We start from the raw sequence: 8,742 nt of genomic DNA, 5'->3' as shown, positions 1-8,742 counted from the left end.
AGCCCGTGGGTAGCGGGTGGGGAGTAGACAGCTGCCCTGTCATCCTTCTCCAGCCACCTGTTGCTTGTGGGGGGAGGTTTCTGGGGACCCAGAGAATAAGGGGGTGTATTCTTGGGACTGAGGATCTCCCTGGATCTGTCATTCTGGGGACACCCAGTACTGGAGTAGGGGCTCTCTGGTCCTGGGATGTCCAAGGTCTGGGGGCTGGGCAGTGGGAATCTCTGGGACCATTGTTTCCAAACACCCAGGGCCAACTGAAGGAAATGCACCTGAAGGGGTTGGTAAGGATGCCAGGTTCTGGGCCTGGCTCCTCAGCATTGGGCTGTGGGCTCCCTAGTGTCACCTTCCCTGCTGGCAGGGCCTGGGAAGCTCCTTGATGCTGCTGCATACCTGGCTGTTGGGCCCCAGCAATGTCCAGTGACCACACACAGGACACCATTCCAAGTATGAGGATAACTTTATTGACCCCCGGCTGGGGGGTGCCTGCCCTGCCCCATCAATATTGCCCCGGTTTGGCCATTGCTCCCACAGCCCTGCCTGTCAATTTCTACGGCCTGGTGATCTCTGGCATCAGACTCTCCCAAGGATCAGGAGGGATTCTCTTGCTAGTGACTGTGGCAGCTGTTTCGGGGGGGCTGGGGCACATCACCTCAGCTGAGGTGGAAGAGGTGTATCAGGGTGTTGGTCAAGAAGAAAAGGAAGCTGCCTCCGCCCATGTCACGGAACACCAGGACCTCGTTCCCACTGCTGGTACCACGATTGCTGGAATCACTACTGCTGGTCCCATTTGTTGTGACTACAGGTTGTATCTGCAAGAGGAGAAGCAGGGGACGTTCAGGGAACACATTTGAATCTCTTTTTTGTTATTTAAAGACACAGTCCCCTGCCCCAACTCCATAAAACAGCCTTCAGTTCTGTCCCATATAACCATGACTTACACCACAAGGTCCTGTCGGGATGCTTGGCTGATTCCTGCCTTGACAAGGAGAGGGACAAAGGTGGTCCCTGGGCCATCCCCCCCCAGAACCTTTCCTTTCCTCTCCTGGGCCACCAGCCCTTCCAGCCAGCATACAGGGAGACAGGGGAGCCTGAGCCCTTGATCTTACTAGCCCAGCAAGGGGCTTGGGCTCCGAGCTCAGTTTCCTCATCTTCTGAATCGGGAGAAGTTCATTGCAGCTGTGGGGCTCACATGAGCTGGGGCTGAGTGAACAGCACTTGACCAAGTGTGGGTGGGGGGAAGGGAAATGGCCAGATGGTGATCAAGCTGTCCTTAATGCTTGATCAAGCTGTAACTAAAGCTGCCCTGGATGGAGATTAAGCTGTTTTTGATGATGATCAAGCTGTTCTTGATGCTTGAGCAAGCTGTTCTTGATCAGGAACTTGATGGCCCCTGTCTCCCACACTGACTAGTGTCCCTGGGCACATGGGGTGCTACTGAAACTGCCTCCTGCAACAGCAGTTGGTTTTGAGACTCCAGCTGTTTCTGCAGTGGGAGAGTTCTGGATTTCCAAGTATCCAGACGTCTCTCAGTGGGCGACTAGTGGGGAGGGAAGGGAGCCCACCACCTCCAGAACCAGAGCTGGCTCCACTTGGGCATCTCCTGAGCCTCCAGGACCATCTCTGCAGGCTCCCTGTGGGTCTGTGCCATTCTCACTCAGAGCTGTCTTCCCAAGACTCCTAATTCCCTATTATCCCACAGCACCCCTTGGGCGCCTTGGTGTACCTAGCACCCTGTAAGTGCTCCCAGCTGTGGATTCAGGCTTCTATCAGGGGCAGCCCTCAAGAAATCAAGCCCCAGCCAGAAGGGCTGGAAAGCTGAGCAGCCGGGTCCCCTGCATCCCTGGTTCCCCTATTGGGGCCTTTCTGCCTCTACTCCCCCGGGGAGAAGTCTGGGTCTCTGGGAGCCTGTGTTTCCTCCCTGCTATGCCTCAAATGTTTGGGGTCCTGGTGGTGGTGCCAGGGGCTCTGAGAGACTGCTCTTACCTGAATCATAAGCAGGAGGCTGATGGTGAGGAAGAGGAAGAGGAAGCCCTTCATCCTGGGACGATCTTGGTGGCTTTGTTGGTAGCAGCTTTGGCGATGAGTGTGATGAGTGATGAGCCAGGGCTGTGTGCAGTCCTCTGTCAGCTGCTTTTGAACCTGGGGTCGGGGAGGCGGGGTAGGGGAGAGAGAGGAGGGAGGGCCTCCAGGGTGGGGGAGGGCGCTGCTTCCTTTCTACAGGTCTCCGGGTTAATGACAGCAGGCCCCAGTTTCTAAGGCGATGAGTTCTGGAGAGGGAACAGGCCAAAACAGCATCGGCATGGGCGTGGGCAGTAGGCAAACCGAGGGCCACTGCAGGCTTAGGGTTTGGGTAATTCTGGGCGGAGTTTTCTCACCACCTCGAGACCCTGGGCCAGAAACTACAGCTCTCTGAGCCTTTCCCAAAAGAGCTGCTGGAGGATTAAATATAATAATAACCCATTTAAAAAGAATGCATAGTAAATATTCTATAAATGGGTTTGTTGTTGTTAAAGAAGATTGGGGCAGCTGGACAGAAGCTGAAGGAGAAAGATTGGGATAGATTTAGGATTCAAGATAAGGTTGTAGATGGATTGTAGGTTCTGAATGAAGGTTTTAGAGAGTATTTATTTATTTATTTTTGAGACAGGGTCCCACTCTGTTGCCTGGGCTAGAGTGCAGTGGCATCATCGTAGCTCACAGCAACCTCAAACTCCTGGGCTCAGGCAATCCTCGTGTCTCAGCCTCCCAAGTAGCTGGGACTGCAGTCGTGGTTTTGGGCCTTGTATTACAAGCCCAGGAAAGACCTAAGTTGACCCATACGGCCTCTAGCCCCTGGCTGAGGCCAGCTCAAAGGGAAAGAACTGAGGTCAAGACTGATAAGAGAGGGCCGGGCGTGGTGGCTCATGCCTGTAATCCTAGCACTCAGGGAGGCCGAGGTGGGCAGATCGCTCAAGGTCAGGAGTTTGAGACCAGCCTGAGCAAGAGTGAGACCCCGTCTCTACTATAAATAGAAATTAATTGGCCAACTAAAAATATATAGAAAAAATTAGCTGGGCATGGTGGCGCATGCCTGTAGTCCCAGTTACTTGGAAGGCTGAGGCAGGATTGCTTGAGCCCAGGAATTTGAAGTTGCTGTGAGCTAGGCTGATGCCACAGCACTCTAGCCTGGGCAACAGAGTGAGACTGTCTCAAAAAAAAAAAAAAAAGAAGAAGAAGAAGACTGACAAGAGGAAGAAAGTGGAAAGGGAGGAGGCAAGTGGTAGAGAGGGAAGAGGAAGGAGCCCTCAACCACCCATCACTCCTACCCCCTCTGCTCCTTCACTTGGAGGTCTCTCCTGGTTGGTGACTCAAGTTCACCCAAGTTCTGAGCAGTCTTTGGTGTACCTGTGGGGGTGGGTGATCCTGGAAGTTCATGAGAGCTAGGAAGGTGGCAGGTGCCAGAACGGCACTGGCCCAGGAAACAGGAGACATGTTGAAGTTCAAGATTGCTGAAAATTGAAACCAATTGAAACCAAAAGATTGATGAAACCAAAAATTGGTTTCTTCACACTGGGCAATCTTCTCCCCTATTGCAAAGAAGCAGGCGGGTGGGCTAAGCCCTAGGGCAGTGTGCTATAGTTTCTCTGTGCTGGAGATGAGTGTGAGTATACTAAATGCCAGACTCATAAACATTTTCTTGCAAACCCCAAAAGCTTCATTTTCACTTCCTGACACTCTGCTATGTTGTGAAACTGAGCTGGTGTGTGTGTGTGTGTGTGTGTGTGTGTGTGTGTGTGTGTGTGTGTTGGGGGGTTCTGAGGGTGCTGGAAGGACTCTTAAGGGTCATCAGGACTTGGGCCATGAAAGGACATCTGGAGTCTGTCAGTACCTGCCTGAGGAAGGAAGTAGGGGCTTCAAGCCTTCTCCTCTCCTGCCCTCTGAGCAGTTACATTCTGTCTGGATAACATCTGAATAGATAGGATCCTGGCCACAAAGCTTAAAGAGCGCTGGGAAACCCCCATTTTACAGATGGGAAAACTGAGGGCCCAAAGAAGGGCAGGTGAGTAGCAGAGCTGGGGGTAGAACCAAGATCTCCCGACTTGCATGTCCCACTTAACCACCTTTGCCAAACCTGACTTCTGAACCTTAACTAGCAAGATGGGAAATCTCAGTCCACACCCCCTACAACTCTCCAGGGATCAAGACCAAACTCCTTAGTGTGACCACCAAGGCCTCTACCTTCCTCCCCAGCCTCCTGTCTTGGGTTCCCTAACATCCCTCCCCACCCCTATCCACACCACATCTTAGCCCTCAGCCATATCTAACTGGCATCTCCCCAGCTGCCCCCTGAATCTTTGACAGCACATGCATTTGCTCTGCAGGGAAAGCCCTTCTCCAGGTATTGTACCTGGCAAACTCCTGCTTATTCCTCTTAGCTCAGAAGGGGAAACGTTCCACTTCTCCTGGGAAACTCCCTCCAAGAGGGGGAGTTTTTCCTCAATGTTCCAAGAGCCCCTTCTGTTGATCTCTGTTCTAAAGATTGTGTCTGCCAAGAGGAGGGCCTGGTCCCTTGATGGTTGGGACTAGGTCTTATCACCTCTTAGTCAGCACAGCACAGAACAGGGCACAGAGAATGAGCGCACTTAGCACAATGTAAATGAGCCTAACCTGCCTCCGAACCTCAAGGGCCTGTGTCCATTCATTCAGTAAATATTTATTATGAGGCAACAACAGAGTCAGTATTGAAGAGTTACCTGCGCAGAAAAGAATTAAGGGGCTGAAAGAGGTAAGCCCTTCCCTTAGGCTGCTTTTGTCCCTTGCAGAAGAGATAGCTGAGAAACTGAGTACCACTTTCTACAAATGGGGCCGGGGGAGAAAAACTGTGGTTCCAAACCCTGTAAGAAAGGGGGGCCTTGACACACTCCCCCACTGGGCTTTGGGACCACGAAGGGTTACACCTTGAGGAATAAGAGTGTACAGGAAACATCAGCCCAGCCCTTTCTACAAATTTGTAGAAAGAGTACCACTTTCTACAAATGGGGCCGGGGGAGAAAAACTGTGGTTCCAAACCCTGTAAGAAAGGGGAGCCTTGACACACTCCCCCACTGGGTTGGGACCACGAAGGGTTACACCTTGAGGAATAAGAGTGTACAGGAAACATCAGCCCAGCCCTCACCGAAACTGAAGATAACACAACCACAAAAACAAGTGAAGCCAACAGATCATAGAAAGTTACACCAAAGATCCAGGTAATGAATGGTCAAACATCCACAGAACTGTACCTGAAGTATTCAAAGACATAAAAGATGGAGAACTGGAAATTATAGAAAAGAACCAAATGGAAAGTCTAGAACTAAAAAAAAAATACTACAGTAGAAATTAAGAACTCAGTGGATAGGTTTATTTGGCACAGTGAATAATCGGTAAGTGAAAGATCCTAAGGAGATATGTACTATAGCATAATACGTTTATTAAGTGCCTGCTGTGTGCCAGGTACTGATCTTGGCACTGGGGATACAGCAGTGAACAAAAAGTCCCTGCCCTCGTGGAGCTGATGTTCGAATGGGAGAAGACAAATCGATTGCAGTAAATGGCATGAGGAAGTCAGAGGGTACTGTGAGAAGAGAGAAATGTGGGGAGGACACCTTCTAGGTCAGTGGTCAGGAAAGACACTGAGGAAATGTTTGTGTTGAAACCTGCCGAACAAGAATGATGCAGGTCTAGGCATGGTCTAGGCATGCAAAGCACCTATACCACTACCCCATTCCACTTTCACCCCGGCTTTGATGACTGTCCCCAGGGCTTAGCACAGTCTCACGTAGGGCAGGTGTTCAATATGTACTCATTCAATGATGGAATGGAATGTAACAGAGGTGGAGGGAGGGGAAGAGAGTTGCAGCACATGTTATAGTGTGATCTGCCCTAAATCTTTCATCTTCACTGAGAGAGGGCTGGGATTCAACAGTCCCCAACCTTTTTGGCACCAGGGACCGGTTTCACAGGAAACATTTTTTCCACGGATGAGGGCAGGGGAGGGGGATGGTTTCAGGATAATTTGAGCACGTTGCATTTATTATATTTGCAGCTGCTCCTCAGCACTAGCATCACCACCTCAGCTCCACCTCAAATCATCAGGCATTAGATTCTCATGAGGGAGCCGGCAACCTAGATCCCTCTTTCCTAGGAGAATCTAATGCCGCTGCTGATCTGACAGGAGGTAGAGCTCAGGCGGTGATGAGACCCATGGTGGGTGGCTGTAAATACAGATGAAGCTTCGCTGGCTTGCCCACTGCTCACCTGCGATGTGGCCCGGCCAGGTTCCTAACAGGCCACAGACCAGTACTGGTACAGACCAGTAGTGGCCCAAGGCCTGGGGGTTGGGGATCACAGCCATAGGGGACTCCAAGGTAAATCTTCATCCATCCATTCACTATTTTGCTCATTCACTCGTTTTTTTTCTGAGACAGAGTCTCATTCTTTTGCCCGGGCTAGAGTGCCATGGCGTCAGCCTAGCTCACAGCAACCTCAAACTCCTGGCCTCAAGCAATCCTTCTGCCTCAGCCTCCTGAATAGCTGGGACTACAAGCGTGCACCACCATGCCTGGCTAATTTTTCTATATATTTTTAGTTGTCCAACTAATTCATTTCTATTTTTTTAGTAGAGATGGGGGTCTCACTCTTACTCATGCTGGTCTCTAACTCCTCAGCTCAAAAGATCCGCTGGCCTCAGCCTCCCAGTGTGCTAGGATCATAGGCATGAACCACCGCGCCCAGCCTCATTCACTCTTTTTTTTTTTGAGACAGAGTCTCACTTTGTTGCCCAGGCTAGAGTGAGTGCCATGGTGGCAGCCTAGCTCAAGCAACCTCAAACTCCTGGGCTCAAGCAATCCTCTTGCCTCAGCCTCCCAAGTAGCTGGAACTACAGACATGCGCCACCATGCCTGGCTAATTTTTTCTATATATGTATATATTAGTTGGCCAATTAATTTCTTTCTATTTATAGTAGAGACGGGTGTCTCACTCTTGCTCAGGCTGGTTTCGAACTCCTGAGCTCGAGCAATCCGCCCTCCTCGGCCTCCCAGAGTGCTAGGATTCATTCACTCTTTTCATGAATTTATTGACACCTACTATGTTAAGCAAGATGAATGAGTTAAGGGTCCCTTCCCTTGATGAGTTCATAGTCCAGGGGGGAGACTTATACTGTAATAATCACCAAATTGAATAAGAAATGCTGTAATGGCAGCAGGGCTTTTAGCAGGTGGAGTGGAGTATGATTCTGCTTGGGAAGAGTGGGGCGAACAATAGATGATTCCATGGGGGAGGGTACATTTGAACTGGTTCTCAAAGGATCCAGTGGGATGTTCCCAAGCAGAAAAGGCAAGGGAGGATGTTCCCATTCGAAGGAGAGGCGGGAATTTAGGAAAAAGCATGATGGTTTCTGGAACTTAAGAAGGGCAGGACTCAGAATGAAGGTCTCCAAATGTCATGCTAGGCTGGAGATGATGAGGGGAAGTCAGAGCCTTATCATTAACAGTACACAATTTCACTGGAGAAACTTTAAAAAAAAAAAATCAAACAATTGTTGGGTCAGGTTAGAGGGCTCTGAGCTCCCTACCAAGAACTATTAATAGATGTTTTCAGACGTCTGCCTGCCGTGGAGTCTTCAGGCCAGGGAGGTATGAGGTAACTCCTGACACCTGGGTAAACGCCACTCGTGCTCTTGTTCTCCCTGAAGTGGGAAGCAGGAGGCAGGCCACAGCACGGCTCCTGAGGGCAGAGTTCCTGCTCCCCATGCTCGTGTACCTACATGAGCAAGGTGACAGCAAAAGTTGCTACTCTCTATGATCCCAGCTCCCACCCATAAAAACACTTGGCCCCAGAATAACCTCAGACCTCAGACAACGTTCTGGGAGCAGCTCAGTAACAAGCATCCTCACATCTCCAACCTCTAGTCACACTTTCCGCCCAAACCCCTCCCTTGGCAGTGGGTCCACACCACCTGTGTGCTTGGCTTACCTTTGCCTGCCTGTTTTATTACAGTGGGAGTTTCTAGAACGAGAATGGGCTCTTGAAGCCAGCAGTTCTAGATTTGAATCCACTTCTGCTTCCTATATAGTTTTGAGGAAGTCACTGCACTTTTCTTTTGTTGCTGTTGTTGTTGTTTTTGAGACAGCGTCAGCCTAGCTCATAGCAACCTTAAACTCCTGGGCTCAAGCGATCCTCCTGCCTCAGCCTCCCAAGTAGCTGGGACTATAGGCTCGCATCACCATGCCTGGCTAATTTTTTGTATTTTTAGTAGAGATGGGGTCTCACTCTTGTTTAGGCTGCTCTTGAACTCCTGACCTCAAGTGATCCTCCTGCCTCTCAGAAGGATCCTGCCTCGGCCTCTCAAAGTACTAGGATTATAGGCATGAGCCACTGCACCACCCTATCACTTCACTTTTCTCATCTGTAAACTTCATAATGTTGGCATCTGGTGCTTGAAAGTCACCCTGTAATTGGTAGCTCTCTTTAGCTTCAAATTGGTGTATAAAGAATACCCCAAGGAGTCTGCCCTCCCGTGAATGTGGTAGGATAGAAAGTCAAATGGAAAATAAATTACTAAAAAATGTAGTCTGAGTTGTGCAGAGAAAGGGCTTTGGTGGTTGAACTTGGGCATAAGGAAGTCAGTGTTGAGATCAGAAGGCATCAACTCTTAGAGGATCAGAGCTGAAAAAGTTAAGAGATAATGATGAAGATGATTAATAGCAGGAAATGTTTTTG

The 8,742-nt window shown here is 50.0% G+C and overlaps 1 long non-coding RNA gene across 1 annotated transcript; it reads right to left on the bottom strand.

Annotated features, from left to right (window-relative positions):
- Positions 1 to 438: 438 nt before the first annotated feature.
- LOC142862450 (uncharacterized) lies at positions 439 to 2,286 on the bottom strand. Its single transcript, XR_012913538.1, has 2 exons — positions 1,984 to 2,286; positions 439 to 809 (listed from the first exon to the last, which is right to left on the bottom strand). It is a non-coding gene; the product is annotated as an uncharacterized LOC142862450 (long non-coding RNA).
- Between the last annotated feature and the right edge of the window lie 6,456 nt (positions 2,287 to 8,742).

Source organism: Microcebus murinus, chromosome 2, assembly GCF_040939455.1.
Source record: "Microcebus murinus isolate Inina chromosome 2, M.murinus_Inina_mat1.0, whole genome shotgun sequence".
NCBI classification, from domain to species: Eukaryota; Metazoa; Chordata; class Mammalia; order Primates; family Cheirogaleidae; genus Microcebus; species Microcebus murinus.
The sequence above is the reverse complement of the archived record's forward strand: the minus strand, read 5'-3'. Positions and strand labels throughout refer to the sequence as shown.